Source organism: Armigeres subalbatus, chromosome 3 (assembly GCF_024139115.2).
Source record: "Armigeres subalbatus isolate Guangzhou_Male chromosome 3, GZ_Asu_2, whole genome shotgun sequence".
NCBI classification, from domain to species: domain Eukaryota; kingdom Metazoa; phylum Arthropoda; class Insecta; order Diptera; family Culicidae; genus Armigeres; species Armigeres subalbatus.
Window position 1 is genome coordinate 188264169 of NC_085141.1, and position 25335 is coordinate 188289503.

General features: G+C 41.6%; 1 protein-coding gene and 1 pseudogene across 2 annotated transcripts in view; one reads left to right on the forward strand and one right to left on the reverse strand.

The window, feature by feature from the left end:
- The window catches only part of LOC134227508 (monocarboxylate transporter 3-like), a 98176-nt gene that overhangs the window by 56309 nt on the left and 16532 nt on the right, over positions 1-25335 (forward strand). The window lies entirely within an intron of this gene.
- On the reverse strand, positions 7547-25155 carry LOC134222184 (monocarboxylate transporter 12-B-like; annotated as a pseudogene).

Below are 25335 nucleotides of genomic sequence, written 5' to 3' on the forward strand. Positions count from 1 at the left end.
GTAGCCACGCGACGCAACCATCCCCGCAAACCCAGCGACCCGGCGTCCACCCATCCCTATTCCGCCCAGTCTCACGATCATATCGAAATCATCTCTACACAGGCCTACGGCACAGGTCTGGCCTTAAACCCATCCACACTTTATGAAATTCAAACCCCGTGCCCAGAGACCTTGTTTGCCAACCAAATTACCTGAGTGAATTCCTGCAACTCTCAAAATTCTGTTAAATTTGATGAATCTGCAACCAAATGAATTTTCTGCATTCCTATGTTGCACTGGCATCTCAAAGCAAACCATGATTTCTCGCCAATCTCACGTCGACTCTGCAAACTGCGTCCAAACACCGACATAAACCCCTGGCACCATAAACGGTCCAAATCGGTGATCAAAACCCAACTCCCAAAGACAAAGACCACCGACTCAAAGATCCAACCTTCGCTCGCTTCTTCTGTGCCACGATCGCAACCACGACATCTTCAAATACTTGGCCGCATCCCAGTTCACAAGACGACGATTTACACGCAGACCACGATGGGCTGCCCTCCATCTGGTCTGCACTTCCAACCACGCAGTCCGTGAGGGTCCGCAACCGTCCTCAACCTGACGATCCACTCCGCCCACTGTGCACTCGCCTCTTGTCTCTGCGTCGGACGCTTGTTCAACCACTGCGCCACCGTCCGACATTGCATACGCCCGGCTCCAGCATTCTGGTCCGCCATCCGCACTCCACCAAGACGGCACTTCCTTTCAAAAACCCCAGCGCCTCCTCACGAGCTAGTCCAGTCTCGTGTCCAGTAGAACTACCGGTCTTATAAGCGTTTTGTAGATAGTTTGGTACGGCGGCGAACTCTATTCTGATCGGAGCGTCTTGCGGAGTCCAAAGTACGTGATTTTAGCCACTATGTGCCTTCGAATTTCTTTGCTGGTATCCTTATCGGCGGTCACCAGTGAGCCCAAGTACACGAATCCTTCAACCACCTCGATTTCGTCAACACCGATACAAACTCGTGTTGGGTGGCTTACATTGACCCTCTTGAGCCTCTTCCTATCATGTACTTCGTCTTCGACGTGTTAGACTAGTCAATCGTTTAGCTTCGCTTTTCAGTCTGATGTAGCTCCTCCATCCTCTCAAAGTTACGTGCCATGATATCAATGTCGTCGCGAAACCATATAACTGGACGGATTCGTGAAAATCGTACCACTCGCGTCAAACCCTGCCCTTCGTCCCTCCAAAGCGATGTTGAATAGCAGACACGAAAGACCATCACCTTGCCGTAACCCTCTACGCGTTTCTACGAGTTCATACAAGAATTCCCCGTAATATAGAAGACGACGAAGTTACATTACGGACTTCAACACCGTTCCGCACTTGGAACCCACAACAGCAAAGATGTAGACGTTGTAGACCAGACACCATGAATGCAACGAGATCAGGACATGACGCAGCATTGACGCAGGCCATGAAATGCTTGGCTTGACACCTACGTAGCATCATTTCAACGCGCGTTAAAAAACGCAAATGTGCATCGGAAAAAAGTGATAAACCAGGATTAAGCAGCATGTGCGTTGAAAAGGCGCTATGTGGGCATCGGTCCTGGTTAGACTTTAGGGCTAACAGGGCAACTAGGGTCCATAGGTTCTTTAGCTAAGATAGGTCTTCAAATCAAATACTGGTTCTTTTAAAACATCTATCAATCCTCCCTAACTTTAATTTAGCCCTTGATCTCCTTGAGAGCTGCTGCTAATTTTATATGCTGATTGTGGTCCATATAATTGAATTGGATAGGCGTTCAACAATTGTTCTATTTCAGTTCATTCAAGAATTCCCTGGAGATTGGCCTTAAGGTCTGCACGTACTCAAACGGCTTCTTCTTCTATGCCACTACATTTCAACTGAAATTTGGCCTGATTTTCAACTTAGTAATCTATTTGCTTTTCCTTAGTTATTAATTGTATGTATATCAACTACAATGGATACCTATGCTCAGAAAGTCGAAAATGTTTCCACCCGAACCGAGCCCTGGACCGGACCAAGAATCGTACTGCCATCTACGGATTTTTTATCTATATTATCATGGATTTTTATTATCAATAAGTTCATCAAATGCATCTCCGGATTGAAATCCTACGCCTTTGTCGCAAGGTTGACCCCAAACGACTGTTATCTTTTAAAAGGATAATGCGCTTTGTAATCCATAGAACTCAAAAGCGATACGTCTCACAAATTATGTTTTCCTGTCTTCCGGAAATTCTTTATATACTGTTAGATCTTCATGCTCTATGTGATCCATATAATCAAAAGCCTTAAAGAAGAATTTGATTCAAATGATCACTAAATAGCGGTCCTTCCTTTGCCGTGCAGGTACAAAGAAGACGATAAGACCATGTTGAAGGTTTGATTCTCGGTCCGGTCCGGTCCGATCTGAATTTTTGAGTTGGAAATTTTCGATTCCCTGGACAAAAGTATCATCGTGTTAGCCTTATGATATCTTCTACTTCTTCTTCTTCTTCTTCTTCTTCTTCTTCTTCTTCTTCAATGGCTCTATATTCCAATTGAACTTGGCCTACTTTTCAACTTTTCTTTTAGCATTTTCTGCTTTTAATTGAAAACTTGTCTATGCCCCAATGCATGAGTAAACATCATGATGTACGAATGCCAAAATGGTTACTAGGTTTGGCTTAGAAACCTAGCAGTTAATAACTGTCAAGTGCATAATGAACATCAACCTGCGAGGCGGTTATGTCCCAGTGATGATGTTTTGCAATAAGAAAAAGCAGATTACTAACAGCATGTTAAATTCTGAAAGAGTTATAGATCTTTCGTTATGCGTATTGACCTTAGACCTGTACTCCACTAGAAAATCTTGGGCCTGGAATGGAACATGCATTCAATTCAAGCTAATTTGGTTCAAATGATTACTACGAGCATGTTTCATATCTAAAAGGAGCTAATAGACTTTTTGTAACGCTTATCGACTGTAAGGCCTGTACCTCAATTCTTCGATGTACATACATACTCATGCAATTGGTGGGTATAAAAATGCTTTCAGTTAATAACTGTGCAAATGCTGATAGAACACTAAGTTGAAAATCAGGTTAAGTTCAAGTTGGAATTTAGAACCATTAAAGAAGCAAAAAATGAAAACAACACATTTCCAAATTATGCAATGAGCTATTGGCTGAATACTAAATGATAATGAAATCATTAAATCTCTAGTTACTAGCTTATCAGCTGCGTCCAAGTTGCAAGTGATTCTTAATAAATCGATGAACCATCTCAACCGATAAGCATGGTGTTATGCTAGGAAGACCGGTCGGTTTTACGAGCACATGCGTGTATGCTATAGAAAGCAAGACTTAGTAGATGTTATCTACACAGACACCCAGAATCAGTCTGTGGTATCTACATAGCTTTTGACCAGATAAAAAAACATGCTGCTGGTCAATCTTTTAGTTTGTTCGTTCGCATCATGGTTGAGCTTTACTGAAGAAAGCTACGAGTAAAACTACATTATCACAACGCTGGATTAGAAATTTCCTGTTGTATATACAGAAATTCCGAACAATTAACAATTATTTTCCTGTGGAATCTCTGAAGAATTTACATGCAATAATGTAATGAGGAAACTTCGAGGAATTCGTTGACGTTATTTCATAGAATTGTCGCAGAATTGCCGACGAACATCCAAAGAACTTCTAGAAATTCCGAAGCATTTATCGATGAACTCTGAGAAATTTACGAGGAAAATCCGATGAATTTTCAAGGAAATTCGAAATACTTCAGGAAATTCCGAAAAGTTATCAAGGAAATACCGATGAGTTTTCAAGAAAATTCCGAAGCATTTTCCGTGGAATTTTGGAAAAATCCGAGAAAATTTCGAACCGCTCCGATAAACTAGCGAAGTATTTCCCAAGGAATTTCGAAAATTTCAGAAGAAATCTCGAATGATTTTTCGAGGAAATTGAAATGTTCCGAAAATCTGAGTAAATTCGAGGTTTTCTTAGGAAATTTTAAAAATTTCGAGGATTTTCGAAGTTCCTCTGAAACTCCTTTAATTTTATTTGGAAAGTATCGAAGAATTTCCCGACAAAATTCTGAGCAATGTCCTAGGAAATTCCGAAGAAGTTACCAAGGAAACCCTAAAGATTTTCCGAGAACACTTCAAATGATATTTTTTATTTCTTTTAATTTCAGAAAAAAATCCTGGAATAATTCTAGCTGCTGCCGGCTAAGTGACTTTCGGCGTGATGTCGCCGAGCAAAATCACGACAACGCCACGCTAACGATTCCCGACCAGTACACCAATAAATCGAAGTTACATTCATCCACACAGACAGGATTGTGGGCAGTTGCTAAACATGTCCGGTACAGCCAGTTTTGCTTGTTAGGGAACTATATTCGGGATCCGTCAGGCCTAATTTGAGCTTCTTTACAATTTGTATGAGTTTATCATTGGTCACTTGATGTCGGTCAAAATGAAACAAACTTCCTGCTATCCTTGCTAACAATCCCGGAGATTTCTCAAGAAAGGCGCTTTTGCCAGTCTAGTCTGTAGCAGTCTTTTTAGCTTTGAGATACTGTCCCAGCCGAGAAGCATATGCTACGTATGATGATAGTGCCCTTCCTCCACACGCCAGACCATATTGCATCACCCTGCTTTAATCCATCTAAGGTCACTACGAGGTGACACTACAATCCAATCGAAATATGTGATTTAGAGCCATCAAGCTGCACGTTCAGCCTCATTAGTTTGCCGGAAAACCATGTTTAGACATTATCTGTCATATATCATTTTTTTCACGCTGCTTTGAAATCAATGAACATATGAAGTCTCTAGAAATTTATCAGGATCACTGCAGGGTACAAATAAATATGATCGGCCATTGATTGCCCCCTACGAAAACCTGCATGGTATTCGCCGACAAAGGACTCCTCGAATGGTCTCAGTCTGTTAAACAGAATACGCGACAGAATTTTGTGCCGAGATCAGATGGGTGATATCCCTATAATCAGCATATTCCAGTCTGTGTCCTTTCTTACAGCTCTGGCACATGAGATCCAGTTCGTCATCCTCCCATATTTTTTAAATAATTGGATGGATCCATTGATGCAACTGCTCATATCCAAGTTTGAGAAGTTCGACCGGGATATCGTCTTTCTAAGCTCATCACGCCTTCTTAACCTGGTTCTTGGTTACATTTTGCTGTAACGAAACCAGTTATCAGGAGGTGATATAATCTACTGGAAATGATGCCAACCGAAAGACCATATGGCACTATGTTTGACCATTGGAGATTGCCTAAATGTGATTCAGGTTCGACTGTGTTATTGTTGAAGATTTTTCAAGCAAACACAAATATATGAGATTAAATTTAAAATTTAAATTAAAATAGTTAGTTTTCTGAGATATTTTTTTATTAAGAGACTCAACCTATGGCTTGTCTCCGTTCTGAGATATCAAAAAATATTTCTTCGATTCAGTAGTAGGAGTAACTTCGAAATTTTCTCACGAGTACAAATCAGATCATGGCTCAATGAAATAAAAGGGATATATTGTCATCGAATAAAATAAATAGTACAATCTCTGAGTTTTATGTCAATTTATTAGAAAATTCATTAAACTATAAACATATACTTTAATGCCAAAATACGTTGAAAAAGTAAACTCTATCATCTTAAATTTTAGATATTCTACCGAAAAGGTGTCTTTGAATCTTGTTCAGTCGGACATACTATTGCGTTTCTTTGTAGTATTTCATAGGTTTGCGATTCGATTAGACCACCCGACGTAGCAACCTCAATGGTTGCTTTATTTTTCAGCTGGTTCGTAAAACTAAATCAATGGATGAAATCAAATAAAACTGGCTTCTATGGCATTCGATATTGTAATAGGACCTGGACATTATTGTTTATTGCTTCAATGCATGAATCTGGCGTTTACTGTTTCTAGAAATAATGAGGACAAACAAAAATTCACTGAGCTGTGTTTGAGGCATTGCACTGTTATGTATACAATTAGGAAGAAGTCGTGATACATGTTTCTTTTATTTTATTAAACTGAATATAAATGTGGAGTTGTTTAATGTTTTGGATGAGAAAAATTGTGCTAATATTCGGGAAAGATTCTCCTTCCACTCGTTAATATCAACAAACATAATTTATTATTACTATTTGCGTTGTCATCACAGTAAATTCGAAGCTCTGATTCAGAAACAGGCAGTCGGCTTAATGTATCAAAAGTGTTTTATTGGTTGGGCTTCGGTAAGGCTTTACAGCCATACCATGGATGTCGAAAAGTGGAAACAAGCTCTATTATACGGCAATCATTCAAATTTAAAATATTTTTAACGTCATTTACCTAGCAGGGGTGATCCTTCAGCGCCGGACGCCTCCAATACCGGACACTTTTCAAATCGACACTTGCAGAAGTCCTTGCCATCTAAGTTGTGCAAAGGAAGTTTTTTTAAAGTTCCGTACCATCAGATCTCATGTTGTAAAATTTTTTGAATTTAAGATAAAAATGTTTAAAATTTTGGTATTTCATCTAATTGTAGAAGGTTTGAAATAAAATGGTAAAATCGATTGAACGGATTCTTATTACATGAAAATGGTTAATATTACCCATGTTTTAAAAAAACAATTAGAGCTCACAATTAGAAACGAAACCTGCTTAGGTAGCCTCGCTCCAGGAATCTGGTCTTTGGATTTTGTTCTCATGTATTTTCAAAGATATAAACATCCAAATACCGACGGAGCATTTTCCCGATCGCGGAGACTCGTGAAACTAAAGAAGATTCATTCAGCTCAAAACTACATCGATACGACGAGACGGACAAGGAACGTGAAGTTATTTAAAAAAGAGAATGGCCAAAATTTATAACACAAATCCTGATTAAAATAATTGAACCCAACTTTCAACTTTTCGACATCGTTTGCAGCAATTTTGTTCAGTTCTAACTACTTTTGGGCAATGATATAAACCTAATTGAAAACATAAATTCCGGACTTTCGTTTGTCTACGTGTGATAGGAACTCATCCAAAGATTATGTAGAAACAATTTTCGGCAAGGGCTATTATACATAACAAAGCTAATATTGAAGTCTTATATTTGTAAATATAAATCATATTTGCATGCAACGCCATCCATAAGTATGGCACTAATTTGGATCTAACTTTTAACAGAGTTTTGATTCGTTTCGATAATAAGAATAAATAGGAAAATCTCAAACTATAATAATATTCTGCACTGCTTTTCACAGATATGTAGCATGAGTCTCTTTCATGTTCAGTCGTGGATGGAATAGCACCTTACCTTAAATGCTAACCTAGAAAGTATAGTTTTTAAATTACTTATGCGACAGCTTCATAGAGTAAAGATTGTATGTGTAAAGGTATTTTTTAAAATCAAAGAAAAAAACTTGATTTCAATGCAATTTCAATCTGTCTTGCTCTGAAAAATGTTATTATGTATGTAATTGACTTCTGGATTGGGAGATGATATTCTTGTTCTATTCGGAATACTTAGGACAGGAGACTTGTGAAATTCTACACGGTTCCTTGCGCTTTTTTAAGAGCTCGTTTTTTCTCCCATTTGTTCACTATTTTCAGTGGATAGCACAAAACAGCCGATATCGTGATTAATGCGCCACTAATATAGAATGATGCATTGTAGCTGCCCGTCAAGTCAGTGAAAAAGCCTGTAAACGTGAAATAATTTTAGGTTTTGTTTTCTGAAAAATCATTGTTTTTCTTGTGTACTATACCTGCAATAGGTGCACCAATAGCGGCGGCCATTCCTTGGAACAAAAGAATTCGAATGCGTTGGTGAGTTTTGCAGACCCATCAATTCTACCACCAGGATCGAACGTAGAGCGGAGAAACATGCTGTAGAAATGGAAAAAAGGATAAACCATTAATTAAGTATTAAGCAATACTTCTTTGAACTGATTTAAAAGTTTTGTAGCTAGTGGTGATAGAAGTAGGAGTTTGGGAAACTATCATGGGATGTCGGAGTGTTCTCATGATATAAGACTGCAAAATGATAATTTGACTAAGCTGTGAAGTTGCAATGTACAGGGTGTCTGCAAATTATTCGTACAGATTTTGATAGTTGCTTCTACAAATCAAAAAGACAATAATGGACTGAATCGGTAGCTATATGGGCATAACAACTCAGCAGGCTGTAACAGATATTCTGAGAACACTGAGCGTCATTTCAGTATAACAAAAATCTTTGGAATGCTTTTTTCGGTTTTCCAAACGAATTGCCTTCCTACTCACCAGATTTGGATTGAATTTATCATTCGTATGGTCTATCTTGAAATCAACACCATCAAAACACCGAACATATTATCGAAACATTTGAAATCATGTACAATCGTCAAAATGTGTGAAAAGTATCTGTATAGAAACGTGCGGTCGATTTTTCCAACACGATCGAACGCTACAACTTTGGATACAGGAGTCATTTAATTAGAACAAATTCAGCTTGGTTTATGTAGTCCTATTATAATAACATGCAATGCATGCTGGTTCTTTAATTTATTCCAAAAAATATTTAAAAACCTGTCTTGTTGTACGGATAATTTGCAGACACCCTGTAATGGCAAAACGAAGAAGAAGAAAAAGTAATTTAGGTAAACAGTATTTTGTTTTTACACTTTTTTCCGACGTATTTTTGATTATGTGACTGCAATCTATTATTAAAAACTATGAGGCGGGAGAGGTAGTCACTAACGAGATCCTTTCGCAAGAAGAGGTCTAGCGAGGCAGGAGAATGGTGAGGAGGTAGTCATTAACGAGCACGGCGTTAGCACTCTTCCAGCGGTGAGGGAAGATGGCCAGAGTGTGACCGGCCATCGAAAGCTCGAGCAACTATCCGGGATCCGGTTAGTCGCCAAGCAGCTTGATGTCATCATCGAGTCTACGAGCGTTCGAAATAATATCAGCAAGGATCTGAAACAGAAACTGCTGATACTTCGACAGTCTGTTCAAGCTGCAAAGCGAGAACGAGACACGCTCATTACGAGGAAGGTGGGAGGAAAAGGTCGAGGTAGGCTCACAGACCGAAGCCTTCTCCTTTCAAGCGGTACGGAGGGGCACAAGAGGTGATCGAGGTCGCCTCAAGCGTCAACGAGGACCGGACTGCGGCACGCCCAAACGCGTCAGGCAGCAGTCCGGGTGAGCCTAGTAACGCCGAACGTCGCACGGTCCACAGGGCCAAACGGCGGTTGGTCGCTACGGGCAGCGATACGACTAAGCCGAGAAGGAACCTAATCGTCAAGAGAGGGTAACCAATCGAGCGAAGCGACGAGGGGTGCACTGGTGCAGCCCAGGCTACTGAACCTTCGGTGATGTTAGCCAACCTGCGACAGTTGTTCAGCGGACCGAAAATCTGGCAACTCGTCAGCAGGACCTAAAGGAGAGAGAAGGTCTCACCCGGCACGAAAACTGAGGTACAGAGGCGAGGCCTTGTTGATTAAAACCGATTAAGATAAGTATGGAAGTCTTGAAGTCCATGCGAGGTGCCGGAAGTCTTTCGGCACTGGGTGAGACTGCAATGCGCTAGACGCACTAGGGCAGGTGAACTGATCCTGGTACTGAAGCGTGGAGCACAAGCGGGTGGAACAGCCTACAAAAGGCTGTCCCAGGATGCCCTGGGTGAGGGAGTGGATAGGTCTCTGGGCACGAGGTGACTCGGTGTAAGTAGCTAGACGAAGTCACCGAGGCAGAGGATCTCATCTCCGCGATTAAAGTATAGTGCGGGACAGAAGTTGAGCGAACTTGTACGACTTAGAGGGGCCCTTTGGCACGCATGGCTTTAGTTCTACCACCCAGACACCAGAATGCATGCATAATAGAATTGGATTTCTGTTATGCGATGCCTATCCTAAATTTCATCGCTCATCACGCGAAAACGCTTTTTCCGTACAAAAGTGAGGCGATATATGTTTTCTTATCCGACATTGCGCGGTGATGATGCGATGTATCTGATTTTAAGGAGTTATTTGTTATTCATTGCGATGTAGTGTGATAATAAACTAAGTTTGACAGATAATCCTATTTAAGTTGAGTTTGTTTGTAGGAATATGCGATGTCAACAAATGAAGCTGGAATGAACTCGTAAAATAGCCAACTATGCGGGAAAACTATAATCAAACTGATAAGCTTCACACCACAATGCGAGTTCGATGAAATTTGTATCGGTAAACGATTTGAATCATGCTATCTTATGCGATGTGTGGTTGTCTGGGCAGTCGCGGACGCCAAAAGGTCCTGGCGGTCGTAAACTGAAGGTTGGACGGCCAATATGTGAGGCAGGTTCCAACCACCTTTAGTTGAAAAGTTTTAGGTGCTTCGAGTCTGGCCACAAATCTGGGAGTGCAAGGGGGGTGATAGAGACTCTAAAGCTGGAGTAATTGGTCAATGAGCTCCAGTCAGCACATTCCGCCGGAATGGTGTCGACTTCGAGTCGAGTTCATTGACATAACGTTCTGTAGCCCTGAACTGGAGAGTCGAGAGGCTACACAATAGCGACCATCAGCATCGCTATGAGGTCAGCCATGGTGTGCAGCAACCTAGATAGTCGAATCCCGTCAGATGTGGGTGAAAGGCCAGCTACGACAGCAAAGCATTCACCGCGGCTCTACGGAGGCACATACCGAATGACAGCGCTGACAGCTGTTCTGTCACACGCCTGTGATGCCAGTGTAGAGGAGGCTCCACGAGGAACGGTAGACCTTCAGCGTACTGGGAGCGCTGCGATTGCAGACCTTCGATCAACCTGCCTTAGGGCCAGGCGAAGGATGCAACGAGCTCTCTTAGCAGGACAGGTATGAACGCCGCTTAACGTTCAAAGCTGTGAAATTAGCTCTTAACAAGGCCATTAGTAGCAGTAAAGAGTGTTTTGATAACGTCTGCCAGAACACCAACGCTAATCCCTACAGAATAATAATCGCGAAAACCAGAGGTGGCTAGCACCCCCGAACGGTCGCCGGCAAGGTTGAAGCGCATTATCGAAGTGGCAACGGTGACGAATGAAGAGTTGCTTGCGGTGGCCAAAACCCTGGACGCGAACAAAGCTCCGGGACCCGACGGAGTGCCAAACATCGCTCTAAAGGCAGCGATCATTGCGAACCTTAACATGCAGGACAGCTAGTAGAGATGCCTGGACGAGTGTAGTTTCCGATAGGTGGAAGAGGCAGAAACTGGTGGTATTTCGAAGCGGAAACACCGGCGATCCCACGGCGTATAGACCTATCAGTCTGCTGGACACCAGGGAAGTTGCTTGAGAGGATCATCTCAACAGGCTTCCCCGTACAACGAAGGTACGAACGGTCTGTCAAGCAGTCAGTTTGGGTTTCAGGGTAGGTCCACGGTGGATGCTATTAATTCCGTGGTGAAGACTGCGAGGTTTCTATACAACGCGAGGGGAACCCGTTCTGTGCAGTCATGACACTAGATATCAAGAATGCATTCAACAGCGCAAGCTGGGATGCCATCCGCTCTCGTTACTCCGTTGGGTATTCCGGTGGCCTGTACAACATATTGGAAGCTATTCCAGAATCGCGTACTATTATACAAACAATTGTTGGTCAGAACTGTGCCTCTATCACCACAGGTGTCCCTCACGAGTCTATCCTGGCCCGGTGCTAGGAACGCATATATGACGGTGTTTAAAGACTGAAGTTCCTCCTGGTGTTAAGATCTTCGGCTTCGCCGACGAACATAAGCCTAGAGATTTACGGAGAGCCTATTGTTGAAGGAAATGACGGCGGCCCACGCGATCGCCATGGTTGAGGAATGGATGGGATCTAGGCAGCTGGGCCTAGCACACCATAAAACAGAGGTAGTTGTTGTTAACAGCACGTGGCGGTGGTTCGCGTGGGCGACTGCATGATCAATTCTAAGCGGGATGTGAAGCTCCTTGGGGTGATGATCGATGATAGACTGAACTTCGGCAGTCTCGTTGATTATGCCTGCAGGAAAGCTTCAACAGCTATTGTGGCAATATCGAGGTTGATGTTCAATAGCTCGGGGGTGCGCTCCAGCAGACGTAGGTTACTAGCTAGCGTTGCTGTATCTATCCTCAGATACGGCGGCCCAGCTCGGGCATCGGTGCTTTGCGTCGATCGAAACCTTCAGAAACTGGAGAGCACACATAGGTTGTTGTGTCTCAGAATGATTGGTGCCTACCGCCAGTGTTGGTAAAAACTCAAAATCTCAAAACTCATGAACAATTCAAATCAATCGTGAGTTGAAACCACCCAACAACACCTAAAAATCATGGCTGAGTTGAATCGTCGTAGGTTTACTTTTGTTCTCCTTCGTAAATTATCAGAAATTAACGTTCAACACAGAGGACAATGGATATTCTTGCGTGTGTAACATTAAATTGCCCCAAATTAATTTTAAACACTTTTAGGAACGAAATGATTTTTGAGAAATGAGTGAAATGATCCGTTTTAGCTGAAAAACTCATACGTGATGCATTCCTTTAAAATCGCAAACGCGCGGGAAGCGCTCAATTGAGATTTATAATGAGTGTTCGAGAAGAGTTTCGATATGCGCGGAACCAGAGGAGCCTGTAGTCATAGAGTCAGTCGACTATCAAGTGGCAAGGGACTGGATAACTCTTCTAGGTAGGTGGACCCATCGGTTGATACCGAGCTTATCAAGATGTGTGAGTAGGCAACATGGGGAAGTTCACTTCCATCTGACACAATTCATGCCACGCGTGCTTCAGGAGGTACCTACACGGTTCGGATCGCTGACTCTCCGTCGGCCCAGACTGCCCAGGGGTGGACGAGAGGGCCGAGACGTACCATTCGTATGTCCTCGTTGCGTCGTGGAGCGGAGCGGAATGTTAATCCGGATGTTAGGATGTGTCAAAGGTGGAAATATGGAACGGGTCTCGGCCGCTACCACTCAGATTGCCATCTTGCAGCGCAACTGGCGCGCGAGCAAAAGGATTGAAACAGTGGGTAGCTAGTTAAGAGGTTGAAGCTAGTGGGTTAGTAGTAACGTGGGCGTGCGTAGTCACACGGACTCTCCCAGAAGTAGCCGCAAGGTGTACCAGAGATCAAAGGTCAGTGAACAGGGTGGTTTTAGCGGGTCGGCGGTAACCAGCCGATCGCTGGTAGCCACCGGTATCGATGCAGATTCCACCCTACTGGAAAAAAGTGCAATAAAGTGAAGATGAGTCTCTGTGCATAATTTTATTATATACCAAAATCTAGCTGGATAAAGTAAAATTATGCACAGAGACAAATTCATCATTTTATTTAGAAAATATGCTTAAGTTGAATTAACGATATGTTTGAATCAAACATGTTTTTATAAAAAAATCCGAAAGGAATGATTGTTTAAAATGCACTAAAACTGAAGATCATTTGAGAAACTCTCTCCTCACTTTTGGTTTCTTTAAAATACCAGGAAGTTCATCTAAAATTAAAGAGATCTGAACAGTTCAATTGATATTACAGATTTTGATACACTAATTAATGATTTGAGTGTATTACTTCTACGTGATAGTACGGTTTTGATAGTTTTCGATAAAGATTAAAAATTAGAGAGACTGCAGTTATCCTTGAACATATTCAGATCCTCAAGCACTTGGACCTTACAATTTATAAATTCATGAACAGCGACTAGCATCACTATTGAAAAGTTTTTGGATTTTGCACAAAATAGTTGAAAATAGTTACTCGTAAAATGAGTAAAAAGAATTTTGGTCTGACCGAAAAAGTGACACGCTACCAGGCTTTGAACAAAACTCATCGGAACTGAGTCACTTTTAGTTGAAAATTGCAATATGTCCAAAAGTGCGTGTACATATGCAATTTTTCAAACAAACGGTTTAGTTAGGTAACGTAAAACTATTGCTGCAGTTTATGAAAGAAAAAAACCATCAATAGCAATTCGAAAATTCCTGCATACGTAAACTGGAAGGCTTCGTGATATACAATCCACTGAACGGTGGCAATGCCACCCAAGATATTATATTATAGAGTGCGTTGACACTTTCAAACGAGCTCAAAAATCCACACGATCCTAGACAGTATTTGAGATACCTGTTGATGATGAAAGAAACGTAGATTACTAAATATTCATTGAATACTTCAAATTCGTCAACTAACCGATAGAAACGATGAACAGCGCCACATTTGATCCATTCCACGCTGGTGGCCCGCTGAGTAATGTACATGAACGGCAGAAGAATCCCATCAGTGAAGAAACCGCTGATGGCCAGCAGCATAAACGATGGTGATTTGAGAAGCGTGATATCTAACATAGTTGCGAGGGTGCGACGCACAGCTTCTGGGCATATTTTGCACGACTCCTCTTCGATTTCTTCGACGTCCGTTTGCGTGGGTAAACGTTTCCGACATGTGGTATCCGAGCGATGTCTGGATTGGTATTGAGGTATCCGTACCAACGAACCAGTGAAGAAGATGTCATCTCGGTACATGGGACGGGTTCCATCGGTGAGTGTTCCTCGTCGGCTTCCGTGCCGTGAGCCAGATTCGTTTGGTCGACGGCCAGAAATGGTGGCTTCGTTGCCAGTTGTAGGTGCAGTGCTGATTACGGTTTGAGGCTCTCTTCATCGGGCGTCAATAACGTTCCGTTTTCAGTTTCTCTTCTTCAGCTGCTTCACCCACAGTGTTCAATTCATGATGAGGCAAGAAACCGTGGTCCGTGGATAGTGTCTTCGGAGTCATCTGCCCTGAGAGTCGTTTCTGAATTTTGAGAGCTGTTCCAATTTTTTGTCGTGTGTTGAATGTTTTCATTCGTTAGTAGGCCAGAGTGATTCGATGGTCTTCGTTCAAGGTTGTGTCCGCCTACCCGGAAAACTTCGGCAGCAGTTGGATACTGAGTGTTTGGACTGACGCCATCCACGTGTTGTGGGAGCTATTGGGTACCGAATATGCGAATCGACCCTCTGGCAGTGGTCTGGTAGACGATAGGCAGTCCTTCTCCAAGTAGCGTTCCTTCGCCGGGGTATCTTCGTCTTTAGTAATAGTGACTTGAATAGGTTGAATGGGTCGGAAAAAGCATCCAAATATTGCACGATAGAATGATAGCTGATTGAGCTAGTAGAGCACCTCTCCATCCGAATCGCTCAATAAGCATGGCACTCAGTAGCGAACACAAATGTTCCCACACCTGATCCGCACAGCGCTATTCCGGTGGCCAAAGCTCGCCATTTTTCAAAATAGTATCCAACAGTAATAACCGAAGGAACGTAAATGAAGCAGAAGCCAATGCCACCGATAATACCATAAGTGACATACAAGTAGCCCAAACTGGTTCCGTAGTAGGATAGAGCGAAACCAACTGATGCGACAACGCTCCAATGATCGTGACGGGCCTGAATCCCATCGATTTGCCAGAGCACTGACAAACGGTCCCGTCAGAAGATAGAAGCCGCTGAGTAACGAGCATACTAATGCGACCTGAAAAAAACAACGAATCGTTTAGTGATTTATTCTACAATTGACATATGATTTATAGTTCATGATAACGTTTTATATAGTTATACAAACATAACATTGATTTCCAAGGATAGTTAAGGTATACGAAAACAAAATTAGAAAAGCTATATTGTTTGTGCGAATATTTTAGAGAACATAAATTGCTCTGACAGACTTGTGTTTTCTGGATTTTTTCTCAAAGATAACTATAAATATATGATGAGAGTTCAGTGCGTGATCTCTCATTTCGGACAGCAGAACAATGCGTGATCGGACGAAATATTGTGTTCTCATTGCGGCCAGTAATAAAATTAATCAGTTCAGTGCGTGATCTCTCATGTTTCGACAGCAGAACGATCGCTGATCGGACGAAATTGTGTTCTGCATTGCGCGGCCGGTAATAAAATTAATCAGTTCAGTGCGTGATCTCTCATGTTTCGACAGCAGAACGATCGCGTGATCGGACGAAATATTGTGTTCTGCATTGCGCGGCCGGTAATAAAATTAATCAGTTCAGTGCGAGATCTCTCTTTCTGACAGCAGAACGATCGCGCGGTCGGCCGAATTATTGTGTTCTGCACGTGCGGCGGTAATAAAATTAATCAGTTCAGTGCGTGATCTCTCATGTTTCGGACAGCAGAACGATCGCGCGGTCGGCCGAATTATTGTGTTCTGCATTGCGCGGCGGTAATAAAATTAACGTTCAGTGCGTGATCTCTTGTTTCGGACAGCAGAACGATCGTGGGGTCGGCCGAATTATTGTGTTCTGCATTGCGCGGCCGGTAATAAATAATCAGGTCAGTTCATGATCTCTTGTTTCGAGGCGGGCTCAGTCATATGGCTACTGCTTCTGCCTCATACGCAGGAGGTCGTGGTTCAATCCAGGTCCGTTCCATTCTCCTACTTTGTATCTTTCTTCATTTCTCATGTTCTAGAATCGCCAGAACTGGAAATGACTTTCCATCTCGTTTCCATTACTATTCCTATACCTTGAGTAATTCCAACTTGAGTATTCTAACAGTAATCTGCTAGAATTGGAAATGAACATAGAGCTCGTTTCCTACATCCCATTAAAAATTCCATCAGTACCTTCTCCCATCTCATCACATTGGCAGCTCAACCAAGACGGACCTCTGCCTCTCCAACCTAACCCAGAAATTCCAACAAATTCCGCATGAACTCGTGGCAAGTGCAGAGGATATCTGGCTTGCAGTGGCGGAGTGATTGCATCATTTCTCCCTTCCTCACATTGACTTGCATTCTGATGGCAGGCGCCAGTGTGACCTAACAAATGAGATCACCAGTATTCTGTACATTAAGATGTGTGCTAGTCCCAAGCAAACATCTGTTGGTTCCCTGAGCAAGAACAGCTGATCTGGTCATAATGGAGTAGCAACTACGAGCAGTCAATCAAGCTCAAGCTCAAGCTCAAGCTCAAGATAACTATAAATATATGATGAAAATGAAATACATATTCTGCCGTTTCCCGACTACAAGAATTACTTGTTTGCTTAAACAAACTCCTTTGACCGCTAAACCAGGTGCAGCATGGCACCTCCTACGGCGACTTCTGATCGGCGACTAACATAGAGATCCCAATTGGAGCTAGAACAAAATTAATAAATTCTTATTCTCCGATAAGTTTTATGTCATCGTACGTAGGGGTTTTTGATTATGATGAAAATGAAAAAACGACAACATTTCAAAAGTAAAATCGGATATTCGGACGCAAAAGTGACATAAAACTTGTACCGATAAGCCATTTTTGAGGAATGAGTATTAAAATAAACCTTTTTTCGCTTTTGGCCTGTAATCTTTTCAACAAAGTGCTTAGTTAATGTAAGTGTACACTTGTAGTTCTAGTCGTGATTGGCTGAGACACACAAAAATGCACATTTCACCAATTGAATAGCCTCTTGGGATTAGAAAACAATTCTGAATGCATGCTATTGTTTCATTAATTCAAGACCAATAACGATGCGGACATGTCCTCACAGTCAATTTAGGATTAGGAGAAGAAAAGAAAGATTAGAAGGTAATCTATAGGAAGTCGCCTTGGTGAGCGACTAAATAATTATTTTGTACGCAGTTATGTCAAAGTAATTTAAACCACGGAATAAATCGGTCTTCCGACATGAGTAATTTAAAAACGCCTTAGTTTCTTGGTAGAGTAAAGGTTCCCCAACAAAGCGACGCGATAGTCGCGACGCGATTCTATCGTTGGCGACAGCGACTTATCGCCGTTGGTATGGAAGCGTAACAGAACATTGCCTGCAGCGACCCAACGATAGAATCGGGCGACTAGTTGTCGCCGTCGCGGCGATGAAATCGCTAGGTCTGGGGAGCCAATACTGCGATGCACGGAACAGGATCGGAAACCCGAAATTTCCGGTAGAAAAGGCCCACATAAACTACAAAACTTCCGAAACCTCAAACTTCTAAGAAGCCCCAGGAGGTGATCGCATATTAGCTGAGATGCTCAAAGCTGTCCCCATGGGATCCGATGAACAACTGCATCGATTATTTCGTAAAATCTAGAGAACCGACATTTTCCTGGTATACTGGAAGCAAGGTATCTTAGCGAAGTTGCCTAAAAGGGGTGATAAGAAAATTATTTTGAGCTTTTTAGTGGAATTATAACATTCCACTTGACTTAGATACGTATTTCGACCTCAACAAGGCGCTCTTCAGTGTCTCTTGACTCGACTTCAGAGGTCGAAATACGTATCTGTCAAGATACAATTAAGTGGTGGAATTCAATGGGATTGTATAAACTCGTCTTATGACAGGTAAAAGGGGTGACCTGACTGTATGCGATAACTGGCGACGCATTATGTTGCTGTATACTGTTCTCAAAGTTCTATTCATAGTTATCCAAGCCAGGATTCAGGAGAAGATCGCTGTGACTCTCCGGCAGCAGCAGGCCGGATTCCGTGCCGGAAGATCCTGTGTAGAATATATTGTCATGCTCTGTATCATTCTGGTGCAGGTCAGCGAATTCCAAGAGTCCCCTTATTTGGATTACGAAACAGCTTTCGACCGCCTCAATAACGAGATTATATGGGGCGCTCTGAGACGCAAGGGAGTTCTTGAGAAAATCATCGGCCTCATAGAGGTACAGTACGAGACCCTCTCGTTTAGTGTGCTGCACAGCGGGGTCTTGTCTGACCCCATCGGGGTCATAACAGGTGTGAGGCAAGGTGGTAAAGGTAAAGTGTCTCCCGCAGAACGGTGTCTGGTAAAAGGAAATTTGGTTAATTTTTTTCGGGAGAGATTCTGAAAGATCTGTTTACATATATACAATCTATTTTTTAGCTTTACGGTGTTTAGTGTGATGAATTGCGCCCCGATGCGCCAACGTTGGAAAATGACTTTGAGAAGATCCATTAATTACGTAACGCAAAAAATTGGGCATTTTCAACCTCCCTCCCCCCTATGTCACAATTTTTGTATGAAACATCTGAAAATTTGTAGTGATCGTCGCAATTCGCTCAACCCCCTCTAAGCGTTACGTAATTTATGGACGCTCCCTTTCCAATGTTACCATAGCAGATCCTAAGCCATAGGCTTCCAGAAGTTCTTGAATGGCGTTCCAACTGTACGGTACCAAAATTAACATTGGCCTTGCGAGTTTACGAAATATCTGGAAAAACAGTTCTAACGTAAGATCTGTGCTGCTATACGCTAGTGAAACATGGTGTGTATCAGTGGAGAACATGCAACGGCTCCAGGTGTCTAATTCGAGTCAGGTGGCCTCACAACTGAGCAATTTCGTAAATCGAATGTATTTGTATTTTTTTTGATTTCTGAAATTTTGAATATACATCCTTTCTGGCCAAAAACATTATCTACATCATTGGCTATTTTAACTCTGGTGTAATCTGACAAGGGCCTCAAACGAAAACACCTTGAACACTTTAAAAAAAATATATATAACTTGAAAACGGCTTGTCCGATCATTCTGGTGTCTTTGACAAAGTTTTAGGTAATCAATGGAGCTATGTGGAAAAAATATACACTGTGAAAAAAAAATTCAAACATTGAAAATAGAACTTAAAAAAAATCACCACAGGCCGATAGCATCTGAAATTCTGGATTGGAAGTGGATCCACACTCTACGTAGGGCGGGAACGAAATCTGTAAATATGCATTAGTTTGGAACCCAGCGGAACATCGCAGCAGAAACAGTCTCAGAGGCTCATAAAAGACAGAAACACCGTCTTCGACCTGAGAGAACAGACTGAAGACTTAACCTAACAAGAGACTTGGGACATGACACATAACACCAGTGGAGAATTTTTCGTATTACGAATAGTTTTACCCTTACCGGGGCGGGCATTGAACTCGAATTCCATAGCACATGGGACTAGACGTTTGATGTCGATAACCGCATAGCCTTCGAAGCCTCAATAAAGAAATAAAATAAGTCTACCGAAATATAACGTGGCAACAGATTAAAGTGAAAGCTGGACATCGCTCAGGATGGAGATCTTTCAAGTTCGCCTCATTGCACCACTCGGGGTGTACAGGATCCATAAGTACACACCAAAAAAATATGAATATTACAGGTGACGCATGTGAATAAAATGACACAAAATCACATGACATAAACTGAATCGTATATTTTTCAATGTAAGATGATTTAAAATTACATGTCATGGAACCTAAACACAGCACCCGATGCGACGCACTTAACGCTCTAGCAGTCGATGGCTTGATGCAGTGAAATACTTGTTTAATGCAAATCGTGGAACATGCTTACTTTCGATCACCCTCTTTCAAGAGACGAAGATAGCTGAGTGGTAACGTGTTGGGCTCACCAGGGCTTATGTTCGATTCTCGTTCTAATCCTTAAATTTTTTTGTCATTAAAGTTGTGATGTAAAATAAAAGTATCACCTAATTTTACGTCAAAAGAGACGCTCGTATATGTCGTTGTCGCAACACCTAAAATTACATGATTATATATATCAACCTATAGGTTGATCACCATTTGTCAAGTACAACCTAAGACGCGTCTTTTCCCAGTCCGGCATAATTGAATTATTAAAAACCACTACCTTTCCAGGATCTGCAGTACAAACATCTCAGTAAAATAAAGTAAAATAAAGCCACTATTTAGAAATTTAGATCTACTCTTGTACAATGCAACACAACTACAAAGCAGACATTCCGAGGTTTCACGTTTCGTGTTACAGAAACAACAGAACGAATCTGGCCAATATTTTTCAAATGATATCTGCTCGGGTAGTGTCCAGTTATTAGGCCAGTAAAGGTGCAAAGAGCTCTCTTGCTGAGCTCCAAGAGCTTTTCGGTTACTGAAACATTGTGAATTATAAATCTCTTTGATTGAGCATGATTTTCGGCAACCATCCAATTGGTCATCAACTTTGTGCTTCACAGGATTTCATTCATTTTAGTAAGGGATTAGCCGTGCGGTAAGACGCGCGGCTACAAAGCAAGACCATGCAAGACCATTCGGTGCCAGTCTAGACAATTTTCGGATTGAAATTGTCTGACTTCCTGGCATAAAAGTATCATCGTGTTGGCCTCATGATATACGAATGCAAAAAACTTGGCTTAGAAACCTCGAGTTAATAACGTGGAAGTGCTTAATGAACACTAAGTGCGAGGCGGCTCTGTCCCTCGTGGGGATGTAATGCCAATAAGAAGAAGAAGAATGATTAGGGTGACCATATGAGATTTTTCCAAAGGAGGACAATTCACCCGAATGGGGTGAAAAAGGAGGACATTTGGTTGAAAAAGGAGGACATTAAAATCATCGATCAATTTTAAGTTTTTAATATGATTAAGAATATTATATTTGTTAGATTTTTGCAAAGTAATGCCTATTGTAAGAAGTACTTTCTTCTATTTTATTAACACAACAGATTTCTTTATTAACTCCAGATGGAAAGTCTCTGACTTTCATTATAGTCTACATAAAGAACTTTCTAATTATAAGCTACCAGCAACATCTTATTAATGGGAAGATTTTAGCCTCAACTATTTTTTAAATCAGTAGCGAACAAATCTATATACAATGAATTTCTGTCTGTCTGAACCTTATACACTCGGAGACTACTGAACCGATCGGCGTAAAATTTGTATGTAGAGGGGGGTCGGGAAATTTCTTAAGATGGTTCGACCCTTCTTTCTTTGGAAAGAGGGCTTCCATAAATGAATGCAGGCGAAATGAAGTTCCGTCTGTTAGGTTGAATATTTTCAGCGATAGTCTAAAGAATTATAACAAGAATCATTGTTTACAATTCTGAATATTTTATTACTAAAATACAAACTGACCGACCATAAGGATCAAATACAAGATACTTGGTGGTCCAGCGATTTTTTCTTGAATACCATTGGGAATAACAATTTAAGGCATGTGAATTAGATAATACCGTTATCTTTATGACCACAAAGTTCTCAATTGATCAAATTCTAAACTGTGTAGATTTAGACTAAAGAAACTCAAAATGCTTCAGATTAGTTCCAGGTATTTCTATTCCATTCTAGCCATGGGAAGGGCTGCTCTTTGCCACATATACATATTCAAGCGTTAAAAGGATTTGATGGGTGTTTACTTGTGGAAAATTTGAAGCATTTGCATTCTTTTCCCAATCTATTTCTCACAGTTCCATGCTCACCTTTTTGTTATCTATATTCACATTATTTTCCAAAACTTAAAGTAAAATATTTCAGAATTAAAACCAGAAATGCAAACGTTTGATGTTTTGTTACAGAGTTCTTATGTTGTATTATTGTTTGTTGAACTAGATTTTTTCAGCAATGCAACTGTTTTTCCCAAATTTCCAAAAAGGAGGACTTTTTAGCGCAAAAGGAGGACATCTGGTTTTTAATGAAAAAGGAGGACATGCCCTTCTTTAGGATACCATATGGTCACCCTAAGTATGATATACTGCAGAATGGATCTGGGCCAATAAACTGTGTGTAAGAACTTTCTTTCGCAAGCTCGTCTGGCTTATCATTAGCTCCATGACCAGCAACACAAGATCGTATACCATAGCGAATAATGTACAAAGTGGAGGCCATATACGTGCACTTTACATGCAGTGAAATGGAGGAATGCGCCTATATCGCCTCCACCTTGTACACTTATTCGGTAGCATATGCGATTTTGTGTTGGCTGGGCAGTTCTGGAACCCAGTACAGATTTACGGAGTTCTTTCGCAATGAAAGAATGCATTCCCAGGCAAGTTTTACGTACATTTAAAGCTACCAATGCTTTGAACGCCACTTGACTGTTTGTGAAAATACAAATAATTGCATATCTGTATTTCCTCTCCACATATTTTAGCACATTTCAGTCCGATTGGTGGATGACGTCCGCACTGGCGGTGTGCTACATACCGAAGCGCTTAATTTTTCTTTCTTTCTTCTTCAGAAAGTTGTCCCCATTACCAGCGCTGCAGCTCTGACAGCATTTACCTCCCATATCACATGTCTTCCTCGAAACACATTCGCTCTTTGATTTTATCCGCTCTTGAAGGATGGAATCCTCCACGTAATACCGCAAATCTCTGGCAGTCGAATATCACGCGCTTTGGAATCTCGTTCTGTACCTGTTCAGCCCATCTCACCCGCTGCGCTCTACGCATTGTTTCCTCTTCCTAGAACGGCACAGTTCCATCTCCTTGCGCACCGCTTCTCCCACGCGCGTTCCTTCTCCTGAAAAGGGTGACCTGCTGTTTCCGCGTCCGTACCGCGGCGACCATATGTCGAATATTGTTGATGACGGATAGTTTTGGGCGCAGTTTAACCATCACCTGATAGTGGTCAGAGTCGATGTAGTCACGATTTTGACGTTGATAATGTCGGATTAGTGCCGTCCATTAATCAGAACGTGTCGATTTGTGATTCTATCAGCAGTGGTGATCTCCAGGTGTACCGATGGAAGTAGTGCTGCGAATGGACATATCTTTGGAGGCGGCGAAATCAATTAGTCGCAGGTCGTTTTCGTTCGTTAGCCGTTGGGCGCTGAACTTTATAATAGTCGACCTGAACTTCTCCTCTTGGCCAACGTGGACGTTCAAATCTCCTATGATGATTTTGTCATCGTGGCTTTGGTACCTGTCGTACTCGCGTCCCAGTTGCGCGTAGAATGCGTCCTTATCTTCATCAGTGCTTCCGGAGTGTGGGCTCTGGACGTTGATTAGGGGAGCCCAGCTAGCTAGGGGGCGTACCGAGATGTGACTAGTTGATTCAGTGATATCTGCTTAGATGTAAGCTAAATAAATTAAATGAACCCTATTTTCTAATTTTTTTTCCAGATGATAGCATCTTGCAACAGTGATTCGTTTAATTGTTTGATCGTTTTTACCCTTTTCACCTCAATGCTAGTTGCCGATTGCTTTAATTTGTATAATTTTTCAAATAACGAATTTCTTTGATTTATGTTTGCGTCACATAGATGAATAAATATTTTCAGTAGGATTGGATGCTGATAATGAAATCTTCGACCAAAAAGCGGTTTTCTTCGCTGGAATCAACGATTTCGGAGATCTTCAACGATAAAGTTGTTTCAATACATCATAGTATTAGGATATCACAATAGAAGCCCCAGTAGAAGCCAAAGAGTGAAATTATGGTCCTAGACGAGGATTAGCAAAGCCCTAAGCTGTAAGTCTAGGCCACGGCAGACTGCGGGTTTGAATCGCGATCAGAAGGCCTCTTTTTCAATATTCGGATAACATACCACGTAAATTTAGTCTAGCGGTAAAATTCGCGGCTACAGAGTCAGATCATGCTGAAAGTGAATAGGTTTGATCGCCACTTCTTTTCTACGAGAAAATTTCGTATAAGTGTCATCTTGTTAGCATCATTATCATTGAAAATGTTTGTTTGACGTGTTGAATTAATGCCAAAAAAATGAGCATGATTTTCAAGCTCTGTACACTTGGATAAATAATGAATAATGAATTATTAATTAAAATGCTTATTTCTATAGAAAAGAGCAGGAAAAACTTTATTTGTTTTATCAATTAGTTCTACCCGTGTTCCAACTTTTATGTCGCATCCAATGCATACCTCGGCTTTACCAACGCCAAAGTCCAACCGGATGGGATCCTGGAACATACCGGCGCTGAACACTATACCGTCGACGACCGTGTTGCAGAGGAATGACGCGATCATCACCAGCCAACCCCAACTCGTCCGGGGAACGATTACCGATGTCGTTGGCGGTTCTTCCTTCATCATCTGGAGTTTGTTTGCGTTACCATTTTGAACCTTCTGCGTACCATTTTCAGCGTCCGGTTTGCACTCATCTCGATTATTGTGTTTGCGGTGCATCTGCAAGCAGAGGATAAAGTGAAAACGGTTAGTGAAACGCGTATGTTTAGGACTAATGGATTGAGTACGTTTTTCAATTGTAATATCTTATCGAATAGCCTTGAATTATTTGAGTACGAAGACTTCTAGCATTCAAATCTAGCTGACTTCTGTTCGTAATAAATCACTTCTATTTTGTTTTCTTTTATAAAGAAGCAAATTTGTTTCGAAATACTAAATTCATCTCAGAGTGTATGCAGGACGAAATGCCCTTACCAACTGGACACAAGCGCGCGAGCTTGCAGCAGTTGATTCCAAATTATACGGAAACTATTGAAATGTAATTCTAACTACTACATACTTACATACTTACTACATACTTACATACATACTATTGAAATGTAATTCAAACCTGCTTAAAAGGACTAATGTTGGTTTTTTAATGTCAAGCACATAAGGATTTGTAACCTTTTTATTATGGGATTGATAAAATACTAATGAAGGGCTATGAAACGTCTTTGGTATTGCCCAGGCACTTTTTGAAATCCATTTTTTCACGACTTTTCAAAA